The 24,601-nt window shown below is 42.7% G+C and overlaps 1 protein-coding gene across 2 annotated transcripts in view; it reads right to left on the minus strand.

The window, feature by feature from the left end:
* Positions 1–22,181, minus strand: part of FAR2 (fatty acyl-CoA reductase 2) — a 151,982-nt gene extending 129,801 nt beyond the window's left edge. Inside the window, exon 1 of one of the 2 annotated variants that reach the window (XM_086610465.1) lies at positions 22,099–22,181. The gene's annotated coding sequence lies outside the window, so the exon portion shown is untranslated. Of the gene's footprint in view, positions 1–1,284; positions 1,306–22,098 lie in introns of those variants that run through there. The other variant, XM_086610467.1, reaches the window with a different exon arrangement.
* Positions 22,182–24,601: the final 2,420 nt, after the last annotated feature.

Here is a 24,601-nt window from a genome sequence, read left to right on the forward strand (position 1 = left end):
CCTCTAAACTATTTTTTTCTGAGAAGTCTTCTAAACTTCCCAACTGCCAGGTTAACAAATCAAGCACTGTAAGTAATTCAAGCATACTAAAGACTGTACCCTACATAACAGCATGCCACTTATTAGAGTAAAACCAAACCAAAACAGAAAAACTTCATTGTCAGATTCACTCTGTTTCCACTGGAAGAACACAGCAGAAGCAAAGGGGTGAGCAGCAGCAAGGAAGGCTGGTGAAGGCCTTGGGGCATGAAGCGGAAGTATGTTTTCAAGTCCATCTTGAACTTTTAAGCTTAGCACTAATAAAAGCTCACACAAGCAAAAGATGAGGGGAAAAAAAGAAAAGGAAAAAGGTCATTCACATGAGGATAAAGCCCTAAGTCTACTGAAATAGGTGCTGGTGGTCTATGGTTAGAGTAGTACTGAATTCCCACAGGTTCAGCTGCTGTATCAAAATCATAGCGTCCCTTAGCCAGCTTGGTAACACCTTCTTCCTCCTAGAAATTATGTCCCTTAATTAATTCTTTAATACAGGTGACATTATACACGGCTGCTGTAAGTGCTTCATAACTAACTGTTAGGATGGCTTTCCACTTCAAATATTATTTTCTGCACTCATTTCTTTTAAAGGAAATACTGCACCTGAATTTCTTACATCTGGAATCCATGCTAAAGCATAATTTTTTAAACTTTCTATGAGCACAAGGAGTTTAAAAAAAATATCATTACAGAAAGGACTCTGTTGTTAGGAAATCTCTTTAAAACAATTATAGAGAAATTTCAGAACACATTTTTGGCACACACTTTCTCTTTGCTCAACTACACCTCACAAACTACAAATTGGTTTAATTCGATTGGCCTCATATCTGAAAAATCATTGCTAGACTTTCAGAATGAACAAGTTAGAGAATTACAAGGACATAACATGTGCCATAACACAGGAAGGAATAAGTCAGGATGACCTCATTAAATCCATGATTTTGTAAAGTGTTCCTATTCAGGACTGTACCCAAAGCACGTTTCAAATGGAAACAAATAATGAAGTTCTAAAAAGGCACCACTTCAAAGAGATTTAGAACTATGTGTACCTGTTTAGACAATAGGACTGTACCTGAATATGAATCATAGGTGTAGACAGAAGACACAGCATATTCTAAAGCCCAAGATGCTTAAACGTAAAATATTAATAAACAAAATATAATGCTGTCTTAGACTCCTATGGTAATTCACACTCGGAATGAACTTGAGCATCTTTGCACTTCACAATCAGCTATAGACCACAAGTACCTGCACAAGTCTGCACGAAAAGAGCTGACACTCTAACGGTTGTTGCTGTTGTGCATTCCCCACCTTAGTCCTTTCTTTTCCTGCTGATGAATGCGTGTCTGCTTTCTCTTAGAGGAAACTTGTCAGACAGCAAAATCGAGATGTTCCAAACCATTTCATTTCACTTGGGCTGTGGCAAATAGTCAAAACAAAGATTACATCACTATGTGCTGGAACAAATTTGCAACTAAAACCCATTACACTCAATGATTTTTTTAATGAAAAGGAAAATGCAAATAAATTGTTTTGTAAATCAAAATACTACATATTAGATGTGGAAGTTCTTAGAACATAGACAATAAACATTCCCTTCTCGAGAAAAAAACCCAACCAAACAAAGCCCTCAGGAGATGCCTACATACAGGATTGCTAGATCTTAACTTCTAAGTTCACTGTGTGTTGAAACACATGATTCTAGGAGCTGCAAGATTAATTAAGATGAAATCACCAGCAGCTAAATGGCCTTTATAGAAAATAAAATTGCACAATGCCTATAATCTCACACTAGAAGCCACATAAAGTTACTTTGGTTTGAAATGTTAACTACCCAGACCAAATTTGCTAAAAGGCGTTTAGACTTGTAACTCTTCAATATGAAGTTTACAGATGATTGTTTTATGAGACTGAATCAAACTTCTTAAATTTCGCTTTCCATATTTGGCAACGTTCAAAAGACAAGCTCAAATTAAAACCTGAGGAAAACAAGGGGTTGTAAGAAGACTGATAAATTAAGACTCTTGCTCACCTGTGAACCAGTTTGCAACAACTAGCTCTTCTCATCCCTTCGTACTTGTAACATAAGAAACCAAAGTCTAGGCAGCAAAAGAGCACTTGAATGCACACTACCAAAAATTCAGTGTTATTTATAGTATCAGCTTTGAGCTAACCTCAACAAGGCAAAGTACACGGTGCTCAAAGAAAACAAGGTGCTTAAGTTTCCCTAAAACAAACAAACCAGAAAGATCAAAATGAAAACTATACAGAGTTCAGCTGTCCCTTGTTATGATCTTTTTGGGTCAGCTGTGATTGTATTTTGCACCAAGAATAACCCAGAAGATAAAATAAGCTACATATTCTGGCAATTTTTGTACTCATAGCATAACAATTTTTGCAACAATTGAATTGTTACATGATTTGAGTGGCTTCTTCCCTCACCTAAATAAAAAAAATTGATAGCTTATACATGGAGAAAGTTGCACAATATTTAAGAATCAGTAGACATCATCCAACACAACATATATTGGTTTTAGCTATAGCTGAGTATCTGTTGCAGACTTTGCCCATATTATAGCATTCCTGTCCTTAGCAATACCAGAAAAATCCTTGCAGTAGTGTTTTTGTTGAATAGCCACTTCCTGGACTCCCTGATTACATGTGAATTCTGCTTCTATAGCCACAATTACTGCAGTGAGAAGACTAAAGATCATGAACTCAGATTTGCTCATTTGTCCTATTGTTTTCTTACTCAGTACTTTCTCATGGGTTTTGGTGAAATGATTTATGTTTCCTGAATAGCCGAGCCTGGCAATACTAGTGTCGCTTGAGGATAACAGAATCCAAGGAGAATCACTGCTGAAGCTAAATCAAAACGTCTGTGAGTCAGGCACAGAAAAAGCGTTCCAAGGTTACGTGCTCCCAACTCATCTGCTCGGTTTATAGGCTTCATTAAACAAAGCAAAATTTACAGTGGACAGCTTCAAAAAGTGACAGTTTACTGCCCAGTTGTATTTACGCAGCACTTGATAGGCCTCTTTAAGCTAGAAAACGAAACATTTTCAACAACTTTAAAAAAGCCTGAAGTACTACAGTTGACAAGTTTACCTGAATGAAAACCACTTATTTGAGTCACCTAATAAAGTCACATCCAGCATTGTAATGCATTTCCCTTCCAGTTTGCAGCATACAGGAACTATAACCTACTGGCATTTGGAGGAAACGCAAGGTGGTTTTGAGGCACTGAATCCATCCATTTAACTACGAGGTAGGACAGTACACTCCCTTTACGGAGCTCATAAAAACACGCTGACTGCCTTCACAATTAGGAGATTTAATAAGACAGTGTAATAAAGAAAATCAAAGAAAGTTTTGCCTTCAAACGTTGCCAAACTGCGTTTCTGCAGTTCGTTACACTTGCAGCGTGCAGACTGACACCATTTCCTGGTAGGAGGCCACAGAAACGCCGATTGCTGGTCTAAGGATGCTTTGTGGCTTGGGTTTTTGCTGTTGTACAGCAGGTATGAAAACAGTCCACTTGACAAGGTCAGAATTCAAGACCAAGAAACGTGGTGAGCGGAGCAAAAGTTACATATACAGCCCTATCTTCTGAAATATGAGCATTCCCATAGTCTGAGTTATTAAAGTAAGAAATATTGTATTCTCTAGTAAGAAATCAGAACAAACATTGACACTTGTTTGTTTCCTGAAAACATCCTCCACTGTTGCACAAAAAAGATTTCTGTAGCCTGGTTATTGAGTTCTCCGCAACCGTAGTTTCCTTAAACCCCTCTTTTAACCACATGAAAAAAGTAAACCAAAAATCTTCAGTCACCATAAATCAACGTAAATCATTAATTCTGCTGCACTTTCACTGTAGATCTCATCTATTGCTCCTAAAAACGGTAACAAAATACCACATGACGTGTTCCAGGTTATTCCAACACCAATGGGAGAGAGACTAGCACAGAGAAAAGATGCGATACGTCAGGGTTCTGTGATGGGTGCATCACGTTTCCAGATCACGAAGAAAGTGATCATTCGATGCTCAATATCACGAAGGTAGGCTTTGCTGGGAGGCAAAACCTGGCTTGCAGCACAGTCCAGTGTAATGATGCTTCTCCAGCTCCATCAACTCTCGCCATCAGGTGTAGCCTGGAGCCAGAGAGAAGCAAAATCTATAAATCTATATATATATTTATATTCTATAAATCTATAAATCAAATTCTATAATTCTATCTGCAAACATAGAATTTTAGGGAAGAGAGACCAACGGATCGAGTCTTACACGTAAACCACGAGACTTGACAGACCTTTAAGTGCCTTTAAGACTCACTTTTAGGTATGTTTTTGGATGTATAAACTTTTGCTTATCAATGCCGTGTTCTACTTTGTAATCTCGTGCTGGTGTTTATATAAAATTCCCATTATGAACTGTGTTCCAAATATGGAGCTGACTGTACCCTTATTGTACGTATAAAGTCCATGCTGACTCCTGTGATAACTAGCTTGTAACAAGCTTAACTACAAGATTTAGAGACACCAGTGTGTTTCTGATGACTCCCAGATGTCCACACAGTGCTGTCACTAATCACACAGCAACCAGCTTTGTTTTAAACATTTTCAGGTTCCAAAACACACCTATGCAACGTGATGCTCCCTGATGACAAAGTGTTAGCCATATGCTGCATAGCCTCTCCTCCTCTCCAGAGACGCAAGTGATTTACTTCTCCTCTACGTGTTATGACATAACAACAGTCATCATCTTCCTTATGGTCTAGAATGCCAAGCCCATAGAGAGAGAGGAATTACTGGAGCTCTTCTGCACGGGCAATTTCAGGGGAGGAACAACTAAGTTACAGCCTGAGGTTTAGATGAGTGTGTTCTCAATAACTTATCAAAAAGAAAGAAGGGGTGGGATCATATAACAGTGTCACTTCGGTACAAGGGGCCAAGAATACTTCCTCTTACCTACACTACGTGGACAAAGGTCCTTCAGTAAACTGTGTCCATGTCCCAGCTTGAGAGCCTTGAATCTTTCAAATAAAACCCAGTCCAAAGTCTAAGCACAAAATGGAATTTAACAGTCCAGACCAACAAGCCACATATCACAAGACAAAAAGGAGCAAGAAATCCAGGTAATGTTACAATTTATTTCAAAGCTATGTGCCTACCATTCGTTACTGCAAACCCAGCTGGGATTTAGCAGCTGAGGCACTCAGAGGTTTGAAGAAAGAGAAGAACATACCCAAGGAATTCAAAAGAGAACTACAAAGCCCTCAAACAGGTTTATGCATTTGTGTTTATAACAATGACCCCTCAGCTTCTAGGTCAAATTGTGATTACATGCTATTGCACTCCTGCCTTAGCTGTTGTCATGCTGCATGGTTTAAGTTCATTTCATAAATGCTCTTGCATAAGGCAGGCACGGAATTTAATGAGAATTTGGTTTACATATTCTAATTTCCAGGGGCCTGGGGGTTTAGACACGTAGTCTAACATCCAGAACTGGATTCGCTGGCTCTAATCAGACACAGTTCTCTTTCAGGCAGCATATCCAAGATGATAGGTAAAAGGCGTATTAGGGACAACGGTGCAGAGTCCCCCAAAGAGCAGGAAAGGTGGCACAGATGAACTATCAAACCCTGCCAAATGCAGGCTGACACCTGCTGAAGTGACTGAGCTGCTCCCAGCTCTGCCTTACTGAAGGATGCTTGCCTGGATGCATTGCCAGACCAGACATGGGCCCAAGTTATTACAGCCCCCAGGACCGAGACCACGCTGCAGAAGAGCCTGAATTTTGCTGGTGGAACTTACTAGTCCCCACTAAAGGCTGACAACACGCAGGTTGATACAAAACAACTGGAGATGTGTTTTGCCCCTCGTCCCCTCTGTTCTCACATCTTGCAGTACAGAAGCTCCCTAGCTGGCAGAAAGCTCTTGGCTCAGACTGCAGGGGAAAGCTGCGGAGCTGCTTTTGGGCCAACGCTGGCCGTGGGGGGGCTGAAGAGACCCATCTGCATGGCCCTGCGATGAGCGAGCAGAGACAGGAGCCAGCACGCCCCCATGGCACGGTGCATCTGAAACTGAGAGCCGGGTAATACCTTCTTCTGGGAGGGCTGTTTCGTTGCACTGTTTGTATTGCCACTGCGACACTGAAACCCGCAAGAAAACAGACATTTCTCAACAAAGTTCTTACTGCCTAGGCCTAAACCATACATCTGAAAGTCCTGGTGAAGATCTCCAGAACAAATCTAATCTCTTGGTGCACATTTGCTTCCCACTCTCTCTATTTAGACAGCTCTCGTGCATACGCTTACTCCCTGGTTGCTGCTTCTACTTCTGCATTGAAAACAAATATGAACATACACATCCTCCTATTTAACGAGATTTCAGTTTACACAAGGAATGTTGTCAGGAACATATTCTATTTGAAATATATTTTCAAGATATTCCACATGTAAATAATTTCATTTTTTCAGATTTGCCTCCTCAGAGATCTAGATGAGGTCCTAATTATCCTCTTGTGAAAATTTATTCGGCAGAGGCAGAGACATTCCTACCAAGAATCTTCCCAGTAAAACTGCCACAGCGAATGCTAAACTAAGCTGTAACGAACTTATTAAACCCTGAGAGTGAAAAACTCTTTTCACATCTAGCAACGACTTCTTGAAAAATTGACGAAGGAGACTTCCTAAAAATAAATATTTTTTTTTTTAAATGAAAATGAAGGTTCGGTGGGGGATGAATAGGAAAAGTAAGTATTTATTTCATTTGACATTAGGGTGTTCCTTGCTGAATACAGATATAATTTACCACATATAAGATCAACGGCAACTTTTCTACTTACAGTCATGGTTTGGAGGGAAATGTTGCTATAGCAATACCAACCACAGGAAGGAAATCCACATCTACTCAGAGCATTATTTCTACATATCATTATTTTTTTCAGCATAGCACTCTAGCAGAAAAGGGTGCAGTAAATCAACAGCAATGCTTATTTTAAGTAGTTTGGAAAAGTATTTCACAGAAGACACACTGAACAAGGAAATGAAAGACCATGACTGCACATTAAATGAAGTTTTGTTTGTTTCAGTTACTTGAGTGTTGTTCTTTGAATTAGCTCACATCACCTCAAGTCAAGAGTTTAAATCCAGGCTTTCCCAGACCGACTCCTCTTGGATTTTTCCTCCTGTTCTCTACGTAATCCTGAGCAACCTAAATGAGCACTGATACCCCTGAACTGGTCCAATTCCCAGCAATCTCAGGTCTGCAGGGTTTCTTGGCTTAGGCATTAAGAAATCAAGCTGGTTTGGGATTGGAATCAGCCCTGATGAGACATAGCCACATTTGCACGGCCCTGCCCCTGATGCAGTCGGCATTGGTGTCAACCTGGAAGCCAGACAGACCACAAATATTGACCACCAAATGACTGCAACATCTTTTCCTGGCCAGCCTCAAGGGAGGGCTGGTGCCCAGAGCACGCTCTGTGGCATTCCCACCCAGAAGCTCCTGGCAATGGGACTTTGGCCGTGGGTTTGGGGAACTGGGACATTGGGTATTTCTTTCTTTCTTGTGCAAAGGTTGACCCCATCCTGTCTGTCTCCACTCCTACCTTGGATTGTTAATAAAAATCATACTCCCAATTATTCTGGCTTTTAGTTGACTGGGTTTTTTGCCTTTCCATGAGTTGGCTCCCTCAATTAAACCTTGCAGTGCTCATAATCGCAGTCAGATTTAAAAGAAGGAATCAACTCCATTGAAAACAACAATCACCAACACTGATCTGTGAAAACAGATCTATTATGATCCTGACAGCTGATTTTCTCATGTCTCTTTCTTTCTTTCTTATTTTTGACAGATTAGTTGGAAAAACAGATTTCTATACATTTCTACAGCTCCTGGCACATCTAGGAAGAGAGAAGAAATGGCTAAAATGGATGTAATTCTTAATAAATAATCCTAATTCAACTGAAATAAAAATTACCCAGATTCCTATGGTCAGGTGAACATTGCAGTTTTCCCAAAGGAATGTCAAAAACAGCAGAAAATTTGAAAATGGCTAAGCAATATATAACCATATAATATCATATGGACTTAAGGACATGTTAATATGGAGTTAGTTGTACGTGCATACAATTCAAGCTAATAGTAAGGAGGAAATCTCTGCAAAAGAGGAGCTTCCATTGTCCACCATTCCACATCCACCATTGTGGACACACACGAGACAACCTTTACAAAATTATTCCTCTGCATTGCACAGTCCTTAACTTCTTTGAAGGCAGAATCATGGAAAAGTTGGTTGCAAGGGTCTTGGGCACATCACCAGTTCAACACTGCTGCAAGGGAGACTGTCACTAATGCTAGATCAAGTCATCCACAAATTGGTCCAGCTGAGTATTGAAAACCTCCATGAAGAGATTCCACCACCTCTCTGGGTAACTTTTTTAAGTCTCGCACTACTCCCTGATCAAAAACTTTTTCCTAATGGCCAGTCTGAATTTCTCAGGCTGCAACTTGTGACAGTTGCCTCTCTTTTTTTCACTACCTGCTGCCAATGAGAAGAGTTTGGGTTGATAGTTATCATAACCTCTTCAAGCAGTTACAGGCTTCCATGAGATTGCCCCTTAGCCTCTGCTTTTTTGCATGCCCCCTTCCTTCCCCCTCCCCATCAACTAAACCAGAACAACTCCCTCAACCTCTCCTCATAGCTTATTGGGTCTCATGGCTCCAATCACTTTAGCAGTTCTCTGCTGAGTCCTCTCTCCATTTTTTTAATATCTTCCTTTTCACTTGAGCAACCTCAAAACTGACTGGAGAAGCACAGTACTCAGCAGTGCTGAGGAGGCTAATAACTTTCCCTGATCTGTTGGCCATACTTTTAATGTAGACCACTATGCCGTTCGCCTTATTTGCAACAGAAATGTATCACTGGCTCATTTCCAAGTTGGCAGCCACCATAATATCCCATTGCTTTCCCACAGATACTCTGTTCAGCCAGTGGTTTCCCAGTCTGTACTGCTCCAGGGAGTTAATCTGCACAAGCTCAGAACATCATGATTCTTCTCATTGAACTTCATGAGGTTTATGTTGACCCAAAGCTCGGGTTTCTCAAGGTCCAGCTGAATTGAATTTCTACCATTTGGTGTATTAAACTCTCTCTCCTGCCAATTTAATGTGATCTATGACTTCTCTCAGGATGCAGTCTGTCTCATCATCTAGGTAATTAACAGAGGTGCAACACTACTGGTCCAATCCCTCACAGGCCACTTGTTATTTGTCTCTAATGAGACACTGAGCTACTGCAGACTACCCTTCGAACACAGATATCCAGTCAATTTTTAACCTTACAATCCGTATCTCCAGACCAAGCTTCCTCAGTGAGAGATGATAACAAAAATCTCACTAAAGACAAAGTCAGGAAATGCTATACCCGCTGATGTCCCCCTATCTACATAGTCATTTATCTGCAAAAGGCTCTCACGCTGGTCAAGTACTACTTGCCCTTGGTACATCTGGGTCAACTGTTCTCGATTACCTTTTCATCCTCCTCACATTTGGAAACAAATTCCCTGAGGACATGATTCATAATATTTCCAGGGATTGTGGTAAAACTGACTGGCCTATAGTTCTCTGGACTCTCCTTCTTACTCCTCTTAAGGATGGGTTTAATGTTAGATTTTTTCTAGTCTTCAGGGACATCTCTGCCATCTTTTTTCATAGATAACAGAATTGCAATTGCATCACCCAAATCCTTCAGTATCCTAGCACAAATTCCATCCAATCTGATGGATTTGAATATGACCAGCTCTTCTAAGTAGTTCTGAAGAGCATAATATTCTTTGTTTCCTGTGTGGTCCTACTTAATTATATTCTCCTAGGTAATCTTTGCTTTTGTACCAAATCAGATTTGGAATAGGAATTTATCATGCCACTTGCTCGGTGGGCCACGTTGCAAGACAGGTCATCCCTTGCCCACGCACTCAGTTGCACACTGCTTGGACTCTGAGAACACGGTATTTATCCTCACCTCACCCTTACAAAATAGGAAAGTGCTCTACCCTCTATTCTTAATGAGCAGCCATCTAGTAAAAAAAGTCCTTCTCACAAGTACTCAGTGATATTGGAAAGAAGATAACCCAACTCTTCAGAGCGCCCTCCAAATACAGATTAAGGGAGAAGAGAAACCTGAGAAATCCCCATGGCACAGAGAGAAAAACTTTTGACCACACTCTTAACAGTATCTCTAAAATAACTGAAGGAATGAGGAAAAAGAATAACTTACTGTTCTTGCACATGACCTTATACTTGCTTAACAGGACTAAAATTACCAGGTTTCATTCAGATTCTGCTAGGATCTGGTTCCTTCCCGGGATAGGAGACCCAGTAAGACCTCCTTCACTGACATTAGAGATCTCACTGCTGTCTCGACACACCTGCAAGGTAACCTTACTGAATGCTCAGTGCAAGACTGCTACATACCCTTTCCTTGGAGTTTACCAGGGACCTACTGCTGCAGACTTGTCACTACTTGCTTCTGAGCTGAGAAACAAGAGAATCCAAAAGTTCTCTAGGACGTTGCTTCCAGAGGTCTTCAGACAAATCCCCACCGTGCTGTTTCCAACTCTCAGTACTAAGTCAGAACAAAAGAAAGCAAGCCATTTCCACCATATACAGTTTTTAAACACTGCTGCCTACACTATGTGTCAATACAATGCATTTGTAGTGTGTTAAACTCCTATTCATTGTTCACAGTGAAGTGGGAAACAAGTGCAAAGCATTACTCTTCATTCAGCATGTGGCACACCAACAGACTTCTCTATCTGTGACTTGAAATCCACCATTTTTACCTAATTTCCACATACTCTTACACCACAGATTATCACTCGTGTCCTCTGCTATGCTCCTTTTGCTTTCAAGTACTAATACCACAATATTACAAGGAAAATGCACATCTCCAATGAGCATGAGTAAACACAAAGTACAGATGCAAGAGAATGACTATGCCAATAAAACCAACATGTTCTGGCAGAAAATCTTCTCAAGATGAGAGACCACCTCACCTGTGGCCCTGCATATTTTGTTCTCATACCATGCAGTTCCAGGGGAGATATATTAATATAATTTTTTTGTTTACCCTAAGACATCAGAACATATGTCCTCTTGCTAACACTAAACAAGATATTTATTTGCAATATATTAAAGGGCTGACTCAAACAATGAAGACATGCTCAACACAAAAAAAGCAGCTTCTACAGTTATAAGGTTACAACTTATGAGTAGCAGGACAAAGAAAACTAAAACCTGATGTATTTTATCTTTTTTTTTATTATTTTCAGTCAGATTCTTTCACAATTTGCTTTTTAAAGAAAAGATGGTAAATTTTCAAACTGGACAAAGTAATGAGCTTGATTGGAGAGCTAACTCTTCTCTAGCAGAAGGGCAGAAGAAGAAAGTATGGAAAATATGGCATTTTAAAAAGACAAGGCAACAAAGTATGACCTTCTTTGTCACGGAGTTATGGTTATCCTTAATGTACTTTCCTGACCTTAATCTTCCTGAACCGTTCAAACAGGCATCAAATAGATGCAATACCTCTATTGGTGCAAGTGGAAAGTTCTGGTTCGGTAAGATTTTTTGTGCAACGCTATACAGCATAAAAAACACCTACCCAAGTGAAAATGGAGGCCTTTTGTATAACTAATTTAAAGGAAGCTGCTGCTAGCAATTATGGGCACTTTAGATTAAAAGTATCCCAGACAGGATATTTTGGGCACTGTATTTTGCATGGACAGGACACAAAACTGCACACAGCAGATAAAAATTTCAGAGACAGAAAGACAAAAAGAGAAAAGAGGAGTGCAAGGAGGTGCCCATTTTATTTTATAAGTCAGCAGTACTTGGTGACATTTACACAAAGCTACATGGAGCAAAGCACCAAATGCTGCCAATGCTACTCAAGTGAAAACATAAACACATTGAAAAAAATACATGTTTAGAGTGAAAATACACATAAGGACTTGCACGCATCACATGAAAAAGAATCCTATTGTCTTGATTACTTCCAACTACAGACATAACAAATTTATCTTACCCATGAGACGAGATACAAGTTTCCTGCTATATATCTAGGAATATGATGAGACCTATGTCTATAATTCCACTTTTTATTTGTGTAGCACTTTAAGGGCTCACAGTCACAATCACATTAGTCACATTAGGTGTAGGCGTATGCGGAAAATAAGAGAACTACTCTCTTTGAAGGCACCCTGTCATTTAATGAAAGCTAGCTTTACTTTTACAGTACTGTGACTGTTTTAACATTTTGAACACATAAACCTTAGATCCAGATGAGTTCCTATGAAGGGGCTCTGGATCATCTTACTTGACCTCCCAGAACAAGAGTTACACAGGTTGCCATGGAAATTAAAGGTTAGTGACAAGCAGAGTACTTGGGTTTTGATAAATGTACATTATGTTGCTTCAGAAGGCAAGAATTTCCCCCATTTTCAAGGATGCAATCTACGGTCAGCAGTGGAAACTCTGGAATTGCAGATTATTTTCTATTTTTTAACATGACTATCCAACTTCTAAGGTGAAATACTGATAGTTAGATGTGCCAACCTACAAACTTTAAGACTGAAAATTTAAAATCATATTTAACTTCAGCAGCAAAGCAGAGGCAGCCACAAAGCAACCTGTCCTCCTATGGAGGAGGACCTGCCACCTGTCACCATCCTGGTGTGGAGGAAATCTAGCCTTTCAGAAAAGTGTTCAGTATTAACGCAACTTCAGCCTGTTTATGATTCACCAGCAGAAAGGTGGCTATTGAAATACGACTATTTACTACTTGAAAACCAAAGCTGCAGTAAATGTAAAATTAACAGGCAAAGGTTTCCTGAGAGGAATCTGAGAAGTAAGACGTCCTCCAAGTGGTATAGTATGAGCAGCTAATGATCTGCATGCTGTGATCAACTTGCTGTCAGATCAGAGTTTAGTTTTGCATATGTGGTTGGTTCAAAAGTATCACTCTGTTGGTAGAGTCCAGAGATCTTATCTTTAAATATGGGATGTTGCCACATCATCTTGGCAGCATATAGTTTCATCTGATCCCCAACTTGCTTGCTGGAAATTCCTTGTGGGTGAGCTCCTCATCAGTTCTTGAAAAACCCTGAGCTAGCCAAAGCAATAGGCTTTCGACTTCTAGAGAATTCAGTGTTACCCTCTGCAGATAAACAACTGCTTCCATCGCAGTGGTGTATGGTCCAATACAAATATTCTGCAGAAAAAAACTCTGGACCAATGCATAGGGCAGCACCAGGAACTGAACATGTCTTCTCCCCATATCAACGGACTTGGACCTTGTAGTGAACAGCAGCACGCAGGATTTGAGCCAGGTGCCTGTAAAGCACCGATTTTAGCATAAACAAAAGACAGCTTCAGAACACAGTGGAGATGGGTTAAATTCTTTTCTGAGCCACAGGGATTAACACATAGCTAGCAGTTTGTCTGACGCTACATAGCAATGAAGGGTCAGCAATAGGCCAAAACGAAGGTGAAGTGATACATCTCAGTCATGAAATCAGTCTTTAAGGACACAGTTGGACTCCTTATCTCCTCTGTCAGCTTAGTGATGGCAGAACTAGGCAAAGGAACAAAAAATGCCTGGGAGAGAACACAGTGATTAGGAAATAAGGGAGAAGAAAAAAAAATATTAACTGAGAAATGCATCCAGATCCAACATTTCCCATCAAATCAATATATTGTTTAGGATGCCCTAAAACCTTGAATTCAAGCATAGTAGAAACCCACAGGCTGCTTTGAGGATACACGGGACAAGGCAGCAGTCACAGAACATAAACATAAGAATGAAGAAAAATTAAAACTACAACTAGACAGTGTTATGGCAAGAGTTACTGGTCAGCTGCAGAACCCTGAAGGTTTTCCACTGTGTTGATAGATTTGACTACTGCATCTAGGTGCAAGATTTGATGGTTGTTTTGATCCAAACAACAGAGCATGGCACAAACACCCTGGTACCTCTGGGCTCCTGCCCTTTCCTCTCCGCAACAATGTCACGGAGTTTATTTCAGATGCAAACAAAAGCATTAAAAAAAAAGGGCAGAGATGATCAGTGACATTTTGTTCCGTACTAGGAGTGTATTAGCTTGGTCCCTTTGCGCTGGAGTATCTAATAAAGACAGCAGAAATGAGGGCTTGAAGGAGGTCACCGATAGCAGACAGTGTCATTCAATGTCTGTAACGTCTTGACTCAGGATTTTGTTTCTTCTCGCAGATGGCAAACTGAAGGGCTTCATAGGGAAGCGCAAGCGGAACCACATCAAAGCAATAATGTCCATTACTGGAGAAAGGATCATTGGACACGTAAAGAGCTAGGCTGAGAAGTTCCAGCTGCAGCCACAGGAATAAAGTGGCATTTACTGCATGGAACGTTAGATTACATGGCTATCAGACCCCCAGGTTTGCATAAACAGATCATTTGTCAGAAAAGCAAGCAAATTGTTTCCTTGCCAGACTGCAGTACCAGAAAGTAGTAAAGCAGTGAGGCTGCAGTTATATGAAGCAAGGGTTAACTAAGGGTATTATTCTGTCTGTCACATTCAAGTTAGAAATGTGAATACATGAGAGCAAGTGCCTTATTATTGGCCTGGGGACTAACAGTCTCAGATTCTTCAAAAATTTTTTGTCCAACAAAGGAGTTGGGTTCTTTACAGCAATGATATTCAGTTCAATAGCCAAAGGAAATCTGGAAGCAGTCCTGGACTGTGACGTTCTCCTTGACTTAAAGCTAGAAGCAATGAATAAGCTGATGTCAGTACATGCCATATAAGTTTTGCTAAGGGCTCCTTCTGTAACAAAATCTTACCCCCAAAATTGTCCTTAAAATTAGGTTTAAACATAATCATGCCATCCATTTCAGATCAGCTGATAACACAAGTCCCACTGACAGCACTGTGAGCATGTATGACATCAGAAAGCATTTTATGTTGGGCAGGCAAGTCCTTTTCTCTCTCTCTCCCCGTCTCCCTTGCAACAGGGCGCTGCTGTAGTCCCCGACCTGAGCTATGGGCATATAACGGGTGAATTTCAGAAGAAACTTATTTATTTTTATACTTAAAGAGAAAGATTTTTAATACTAATGCTCGGTAATACTGCGTGTTTGTGAATAAGCAATGACAGGTGGTAAAAGCAGATGGTTTTGAAAAGATTTGCGGCAGTCCCTGGCTCCACCGTCCTAGCAGCTCTGCAGGATACTGGCAGAGAAAGCTGTTCACCTCCTCTTTTTTTCTTGCCTCACTCGAGAAAGCCAGCAGCAGCCGACCTCGCTGCCCGCCACAAAGCCAGCACAGCACCAGCAAAGGTCACTCACTCACCTTCATCCCACCTCCAAACCATGTCTGCCTTGCTGCAGAAGCCCAGCCCATTGCAAGCCGTTGATGCTGGCTACCCCAGTCGGGTGATCATCTCGACAGGAGCCCCAAAGCCACCTCCGTGTTTGCTGGTCCCAACCAGGAACAGAGCGGGTAGAGCTCCTGGTTTCGGTAGCCTTGCACTGTGGTTATTCATCACTGATCACGACCACTTTGCACCTGGGAGTTGCTTCTGAACATGTTACTTATGACCACACCAGAGGAGGGTATCTAAGAGGTAGCATCACTGAGCACTCCAGTGCTGAAGCCAGGCACGAACACCTGCCTTCCACTACAGACCTCTGCTGAAAGCACTAGCTCCTGTTTCTGAAGGCCTCAGTGATGAAGAAGGCATCTCAGATGCTTCCATCCTGCACAACCAACCAACCTTCCACCACTGGTCAACTACCCTGTGTCGTTAGTCACAGAGTGATACTGTAGCAGGGAGCAAAGCTCCGAAAAGCACAATTATTCATATAAAAACTCAAAACAGAGAGAGCAGGCAAAAAAATATTTCGTATGTCATTGAGAGCAGTAACAGAAAAGTGTATTTCCAAATGAGTGTTGTGTGTTTGGCCAAAACAGCACTGACTGCTGCAGCTACAACCTGCTCCAAGTTGTTGTAACCTGTGCTTAGGGAGCAAAAACTAATGAGAAAACAGTGCTAGCTCCAGGCTGTCATTTTCTGCACGCTGCATTCAGCTGTAGCACACCACTAGTTAAAGTCAGCTGTAACTCTCTTTTGAGATGTCACAGCACACCCATAAAGGTGACTCAGGCCATTCCATACACCACCAATGAATCATTAAGTGGTACCACCTCTGGCTACGATCAAACCCATCTATATAGCCCATTGTTAACTCCATGGTACGCCCGTCTCAAAGAGCCTTTTAGAGGACTGCTGAGCCCTGTTAATACCTACATATTTTGTGAATAAATTAAGAATCTCTCTTTTAGGATTTACTAAGGTATATTGCAGATACCAAGCTCCTGAAAAGGGCTGGCACCTTTTCTGTGTAGCACCTCTGCTTTTTAGATTTTCCTCAGAATTAGGTCTGATTGACTTAATGTCAACATAAGACTTATTTTTGTTTTTCATTTCTTTAAACAGTGTAAGTGCATATAGCTTCATAAGAATCTTTCCTTTATTGCTCATCTATAGCATTTTTACAAAACTGCAATCCATTTACATATTCATAATTTCACTCACAGTATCAGGGTTGTTTCTGAAGGAACATTCTAGAGACAGTTGAGACACTACAGTGTATTTCTATTCAGTATCCCCTGAGTAAGGAAAGGTCCTCTTGAACCTTTTATGGCAAAATAAATCCATATTCTTTACAGGAAATCAGGGAACCTTTCTTTCCTTCAGTCAATGGGGTTTATGGTTGCTTTCAGGAAGATAAAACAAAAAAGGGAGTTGTCAATCCATCTGGACCCAATTTTATACAGCATTGCAGAAACAGTTGCAAAAACTGAGTTTGCTATAAAGGTGGACACAAGCCATTCAGACCTGGAATCAAAAAGTTACATTTGTTTCCAGGGAACACCCCATGGCAAAATTGCTTCTCACCTTTGGGCACAAAAGAACATGGATCTGGGCTTCCATAAGGCAAGGCTGAAAGACAGCTTTAGAAAAGAAATTGTTAGCATCTGGGTTTGTGACCAGTCTTGCCATTCTTGCATGCATTAACCAGTCACAAAACTTTGTATTTGTTCCCAACAGGACAACTTACTGCTTCTCAAAGCAGATGTAGGTGACAGATATTGACATAATAGGTTAAAAATGAAACGAAGTACAAGGAAAAACCTATAATATACATCTCTTATAGGCACAGCTGCTCCACAGTTACTTTCAGCAAGGAAAAAACATTGGGGTTAAACACAATAGCGCAATTTTGTGGCACAAAGTATCTTCTTCTGTGAGCACGGGTGGAAGAATAGAGCCCTATGCAATTTCCAGTCACTTGAAGCTGCCTAAGCAAAAGTATACACAAAGAGAAACACACGTACCAGCAACTCTTGCAAAACACAGCTAACAAAGCTTAGAACTGAACACAATTATAGCTGAATTACAGGTATTTCTGCCAAACCTTCAACATGCTTCACGCTTTAACAAAAACGAACGTAACCAGAGATTTGAGGGAGGGGGGAGATTTCCAGTTTCCAATAATTACCAATAGAACATTAATTATATGCCTACAAACAAGATCCAACTATTGACTATTTCACTGTGTAAAGATCTAATTAGCTGTAATTTTTACACTGTATATCACCCTGACTACTATATTTTCTAAGGGAAGCCTTAAAGCACAATTTAGGTGAGAATTTTTTTTAAAAAAAAGCAAAAAAAAAAAAGACAAAACAAAACCCAGACAAAAATCTATCTCAATTAGTGTTAAAAACCCATGAGTTATAGCCTTATCATTCAAAAATTCAATAGAAAAAATATATTAAAAGACAAAGCACCCACTGTAGTATACCCTGTGCTGTGAAAACAAACGAAAATGAACATTTGCCAGACATGGCTGTGTATAAAGAGAGCTGAGATGCTACAAGCACATGGTGACCCACAGTGGTACCACACAATGGCCGACGAGGACTGATTCATCGGTCCTCTCAGAACAGAGCACAAACTAGACAAATGCTCCCCCATGACTGCTTCCTATGGCTCTGACCATTCTGTGCTGAGACATTATTGTTGTCCATATCATCACAGCAGCAAAGAACTCATGCCATTAACTTGGGCTTTATCAGCACAGGCCATGTGCAAACACAGAGGGAAAAAAGACTGTAGCTGAAGTAGTCTGCAATTTAAACACAGGATAGGCAAACTTTGAAGCAATAGGAGTGGTGGTGAGGGTATAAATTGGGTCAGTGGCAGAATTGATCCCAAAATTGGAATTCAGAGCTCTACATCCAGAGCAGAGGGAAGTGATTTTTTAGCATGCCAGAGTAAGGTCCCTCCTCCTTCAAGAACACAGGTATTTAAAACCACTTTTTGTCCTTCAAATTTCCTCTTTCACTAGGTTCATCAGGCCTTTGAGGATTACATCTATACAGGTGATTGGAGACAGACAGGTACCTCTCCTCACTCTTCACATTGGTCAGAGAGAAGCCAAACCCAATCTGGAAGCCATGAAGAAGTGTTAACACAGCACTGAGTGAGCTCGTTAGGCTGCAGGTCCATCAGCTTTTTAATCTGGTCCAAACGGGACTCCTACCAAGAACGACGAGGACCAGCCTGCTCTTCCCCCAACTGTATGTCTCTGTTGACTCCTCAGTGCATTTTAATCACACATTGAGTCAGACCCTGGAACTCACCCAGCTGAAAACCAGGCCAGCAGCAAGAGCAGATTTGCATTTGGACACAAGTGACAGCACCAGTGAGAGATCAGGAATGCGTAGCCAGAGGTGAAGCAGGTGGGCTGACTCTTCAGCAGGAGCCCATATTTATGGCAAGTTGAAATGCTCGCTGAGCCACTGCCTTTGCCTTGTAGAGTTTTGGTTAGCTCCAGCACAGCTTCACCTCAATACAGGTGAACGCCTCCCGGATGAGGACAGATTTTGTGTAATAGCTTGTTGTGCCAGTGAACGTGCTTCAGATGATACTTATTTCTAGGTACATCTGGAGATGCCTAAATCCTTCCGTAACCTACCACTAATAACTTAGATAACATTAACCTCATTGGACCAGCATTGCAATATTTGAATTTTCGTTTCTTAAGTCTCCTTTGTGCACCCAGGACCCTTAGGGAATAAGAATGTTATAATTTTTAATAGTAATAATGGGATAATAATGAGGCTACAGAGCAATGTTAACATTATCCCCTGCAGCAATTGTCCCTGACATTTTCCTACAAACACAGCAAAACCAAGCAATATAATAAGATAAGCAATAGTCCCCAGATGAGTCAAGCACTCATCAGTAGCGTTTCCCCCATCCCACTGTGTTACTCTCAACTGCCCTCCAGCTTCTATGAACTACTGAGATCTGTGGTATCACCAAAAAAAAAAAAAAAAAAAAAAAAAAAAAAAGAAAAAGTCTCTCCTCTGTTTCCCATTTCAAAACATGTCAAAACATATTTTTCTTCCTCCTTCCCTATGCCCTCGTTTACATGATGTATCCCTTGTATAGATCAACATTACTTGTCATCGGGAAAAAAAACTTGGCAAATCGATCAGAATTAGGAGCTTCCTATGTGGAATGCAAGGAAAAAAAATTGAAAAGTTTTTTTACAATGACAGTCTAATGCTGTAGGCTGTCTCCTTGGAGTAAGGATCTACACTCTGCCACAGAACTCTGAATCAGCAGTATCCAAGAGATTCATGAAGACATCAGCCACTTCATGTTTTTCTACCACATCACACCGACCAAATGGCAGTCCCTGTGCCTTTGGTCATATTACCCACATTCCTTGCCACAATCCCTCTGCCGTGTCACTACCCATGTTCTCCATGTCAGCACACCCACACCTCCCCAAGATCCAGGTCTGTCAAATCTGAACTGACTTTGAGGAAAGCACGGGAAGTTTATCGGTCAAAGCCACCTCCATTACAGAGCCTCAAAGTTTGTACCTCTGTTAAGAGGCCCCTCCCTACTACTTTTCGGGGAGTCTCTTTCTAGAGTCTTCTTTTTTTGCCCAGCTGACATACTACAGGTTTTGTTTACTCAGGCTTTTCTTTCATGGTCTTCAAGATGTTTTAAAACTGCATTTCCTCACCACTAATCTAAACAAGCCTTAACAGGGATTAGAATTGAAAACCAAATTGGCAGAACTGAGGAATTTGCAGCTTTGTTACAGTATCAGATGCATCCTCAAACATCCTCTAAATATAGTAAAAGGCTGGCCTAAATCTGCTATTGCTTCATGTTTAATTCAGATACCTTTGAGTGAGCGCATCTCTCCCCCTCCCAAATTTTCTATTCTCCTCACCTATGTATTGATGTTTATGGTGACTTGGACAAACACACCAAAACAGAGGAAACATCTTACAAACTTGTCTCTACAAAACTATAATTTATCAGAAGAGAGAACGCAATAGATCTGGAGATTAAAGCACTACATTATAACAGGGATTTTACAACTTCTCTAAAGCAACTATGAGTGTAATTTTTAAACAACACAGTTACTTTAACAAGAAGATGAGTACACTATACGGTAACGAACAGAACTTGCATTTTCCTATTCAAGAAAATTACAGGTAAGCAGGAAACTATGATGTCTTTGACACAGTAGATGCAAATGAAAACAAATTCCAGTAGCAGATCTCTGAACAGCCATCAGCTTCTTATCAAGTGGAGATGAAAGTTCCCAGAACACCAGCACATGCAGAAAGTTCTCTCTAAAGAAACGTGCCAAAGCAATGTGAGCTTTGGTATTAAAAGCTTCTCAAAGGCCATTTGGAAACACCTAATAGTTCACCTTGGAAACACCTAATAGTTCAATTTTACACTTATTTTAATACAAATTCAAGTGAAACAGGATTAGAGTAGATACGGATTTTGGACTACATTTTCCAAGCCTAACAACGACCTTCATGGATAGCAAAATCTAAACAGAGATGCAAAACTAGTCTTTTGACTGAATTTACAGTGCAATATTTTAAACGAAGATGCAAAACTAGTCTTTTGACTGAATTTATAGTGCAATATTTCTGCGTGAAGCAACTCCCGTTTAGTTTTACTGCTTACCACTGCAAGATAATGGTCTGTCGTTAGTTATTCGTCTCTCAAGTTATGCCCTTAAAAGGCTCCGAGGCAAACATGTAAAAGCAAATGGTTCTGAGTAACAATATTACTGCAAAGGACTGTATAAGACAAGGTCACGTGTCTCTAGTTTCTAGAAAACCGAGGATATCCTCACAGGATCCTGTAGCAAAATTTGGGTGAAATCTTTGTGGTGCCATGCGGGTGGGTGGGCAGCAGGGGTATCCAGTAATCTCCCGACCAAGAGACAGAAAACAGCACCAAGGCTCAAAATAAGAAGCCCTCCTCATACGATTAAAACTCTATTGCTGTCTAATACTACATTTCTTTAAAAAAACCCACGCGTGTGGGCCTAATAGAGAAAACAAAAAGGTAAGTCTCCCTTAAAATTATACTAGGTCTTCCTTCTATTTTTAATAGCATCGCACTGAAGATAATCCCTACCCGGAGCAAGCCCCCCTCGTGAAACGCAGCAGGAGCCGCTCACCGCATCCTCTCCTCATTCACAGGGCTGCACTCCGGCTTCAACCCTCCCAAGGAGAAGCCGAAGCACCGGCCGGGCTGGGGCCGCCGCTCCCCGGGGCACCGCCCAGCGCCGGGGGGTCCGGCCCGGCCCGGCCCCGCTCCGCTCCGGCCACCCACGGCTCCCCGCTGCCCCGGGTCAGGGCTTGCCCCGGGCCGTGGTACCTGCCCGGCTCGACCCGACCCGGTCCGGCCCCGGCGGAGCCTCCCGCCACCGCGGCAGCCGCGGGCGCTGCAGCCGGCCCGGCCCCACCGCCCCCGGCCGGCTGCCCGGGCCGCCTTCCTCGCCTCCCGGGCAACACCGTCCCTCCACAGCGTCTCCGCCTCCTCATCCTCCTCTCCCCCAGTCCCTTTTTTTTTTTTTTCTTTCCCCCACAATGTCCCCCAGCGGGTTGTTACCTTCAGTTACCGCTTGTCCGGCCAATTCCTGTCTCCAAACCGCTGCCCCCACCTTCCCTAGCACACAAGCAACTCCCGGCAAAGAAAACGAGGAGGAGAAAAGAAAAAGAAAGAAAGAAATTACAAACCTCTCCTCCCCCTCTGGGTCTGATACTATATATCCGGCCGGGGGAGGGAGGAGCAGCGGCTCTGCTCTGCCTTCCCCTCTGCCGCCTCTCGCACCGAGCGGCTGCGGACGCGCGAACGCGGGGAGGCTGCCCCTTCCTGGGATGCGGACCAGCCCAAGCCGCTCGGCTCGGCTCCTCTCCTCCTCCTCCTCCCTGCCCGGCCCTGCTTCCGTGCGGCCGAGCTCAGGCTAAATGGCAAGCGGCGTGGCTCTGCAGCAGGAGCCGCTAGGCACGCCAAGCACACCGGGGGTGGGGAGAGAGGGGCCATTCCCGGCAGGACCCGTGTCCCCCTCCCTGCCTCAGACCGCGCCTTCTTCCCCGCTCCCCGCCGCTGCCGGCATCGCCCAGCAGCACCGTTCCGCTGCCCCCTCCCTGCGCAGCCTTGCCTCCGCCGCTCCCTCTGTTAGCCGTGCCGCAGGGCACCCGGGCACGCCGCAGCAGCCCTCGGAGGAAGTCAGAAGAGCCGGCGAGAAAAGGATCCCTCCCGCAAGGCTCCTCTCCTTACCGGGCTGGCGGTGGGGGTTCCTCTTGCCGGCGCGGCCGCCTCCGGGCTCCCCGGGGCGCTGGGGCCGGGCCGGCGCGCAGGGGGCGATCGGCGGCGGCTGCGGCGGCTCCTCAGCGCCTCCCCGAGCCCCTTCCCTGCCCTCGTCCTCCCCCCGCCTCCGCCCGGCGCGGAGAGCGGCAGCGCCAGGCGTGAGCGGGCGGCCGGGGTTTGCGGGCAGCAGGGCTGGGCTGCAGCCCCTGCAGCCGTCCGGGAGGTGGAAAGAGGCGGCCAGGGAAGAGTGAACCGAGAGCTTTCCAAATCCACGACGAAGGGGCAGGGCAAGTGGTCCCTCGGGTGTCCTCCAAGGTTATTACACCTCCTTCTCCCTACCGCTTAAAGCGGAATTTACCCCTGTGTTTAAAACGATCAGGAAGAATGTTGTACACAGAAACAGAGTTATAAAAACGGCATGTTAAGTTAATTACACAATTTGTCTTACAAGCATTAGGAAAAAAAAACGAGATATGCAGCATATCTACTCAGCCATGAATACCTACCTTTGCCACGAACATTAGTTTTCTCACTTTGGTTGTAGAAGATACACCCTTAGAAAGATCTTTTCAACTCAACGTGAGAATCAGCAAGATGTGGCACTTTTATATCCTCTTATTACACTTACGGTATGTACAAGCATTAATTAATTTTACAAGGTTGCGTTTCTCTAAATACTCTCTTCAGTTTGTTAGTGCTGAAAAAAAGCCAGCCTCCAAGAGGTTGGGTAAGATGCTCACTGGTGACCGAATCAGTAGCCAAGCTTTCAGCAAAACACACGCAAAGGGATTAGGCGCTACACCCACAGTTGCAGTTTTCCAGCCTCTGTCCCTTTTCTTGAGAAGCTTAAAGGCTACAGGTGTCTGCCATTTCCACATGAGAGCTCCCTGAGCACGTCTGTCTGCACACCTGGGTGCTAGCAGTTAAAGCCTAACACTGGGTGGAGTCTCCAAAGCCTTCACCTTTTCACCTCGTTCTGGCTAGTGTCCTTAGAGTACATGTCCCTCTACCCTTAATGTGACACCTAGGCATAAGGCTCGGGGACCAATGTGGACCATGAAAGGTTGCCCAGGACATAAGATCTATGTCACCTGCTCTTCACGCTACGCCTACAGAGCCAGAGTAGGGTTATATATGTGAGATCACATAAAGCCGTTCAGGCAATTCATCGTACGCAAAGGGGTGGAATGTAGAGTACATCGACTTCATCATTTGTATGGACGGAAGAAAGGCTGCTACCTTCACAAATAACTAGGTGCTATCTCAACGGATTGGAGCACTCAACAGTAGAGTGGAAGCTCTGGCTTCGAATTAATTTTTTCCTTTACAAGGAAAAACAACTTGTAACTTCTTTTACAGTTGGACTCCACAATCTTAAGGGTTTTTTTCCAACGTAAATGATTCTATGATTCTAGCAAAGGAATTTCAGGCTCATTTCTTGGAAACGTAGCGAGAGGGACTGTGCAAGGAAAGAAATCACAGGAAGTGGTGCTTACCCAAGGAAGTCCCAACCATTTGCAGAAAGAGACTGATGGTTACTGGGATGATTCTGAGTAAAGAGGGTTTTGGTTGCCTACATCTCAGTCATATTCTGTAACATAGACATCTGCCTTGACAGACTGGCCAGGCCTCGGTTTCAACAGAAAAAGCCATACCTGAACTGCCAGCTGAAGGTGAGTGCTTGGCACCAAAATGAGGAGGAAGTAGACAAAGATGTGAGTTAACAGAACAGACGATCAGAGGTGGCTTTGTTCAAAGACTGTGATCTTACCATCTGTAAAATAACCAGGAGGAAAGTTTC

Source organism: Tauraco erythrolophus, chromosome 4, assembly GCF_009769465.1.
Source record: "Tauraco erythrolophus isolate bTauEry1 chromosome 4, bTauEry1.pri, whole genome shotgun sequence".
In the NCBI taxonomy this organism is placed as follows: Eukaryota; Metazoa; Chordata; class Aves; order Musophagiformes; family Musophagidae; genus Tauraco; species Tauraco erythrolophus.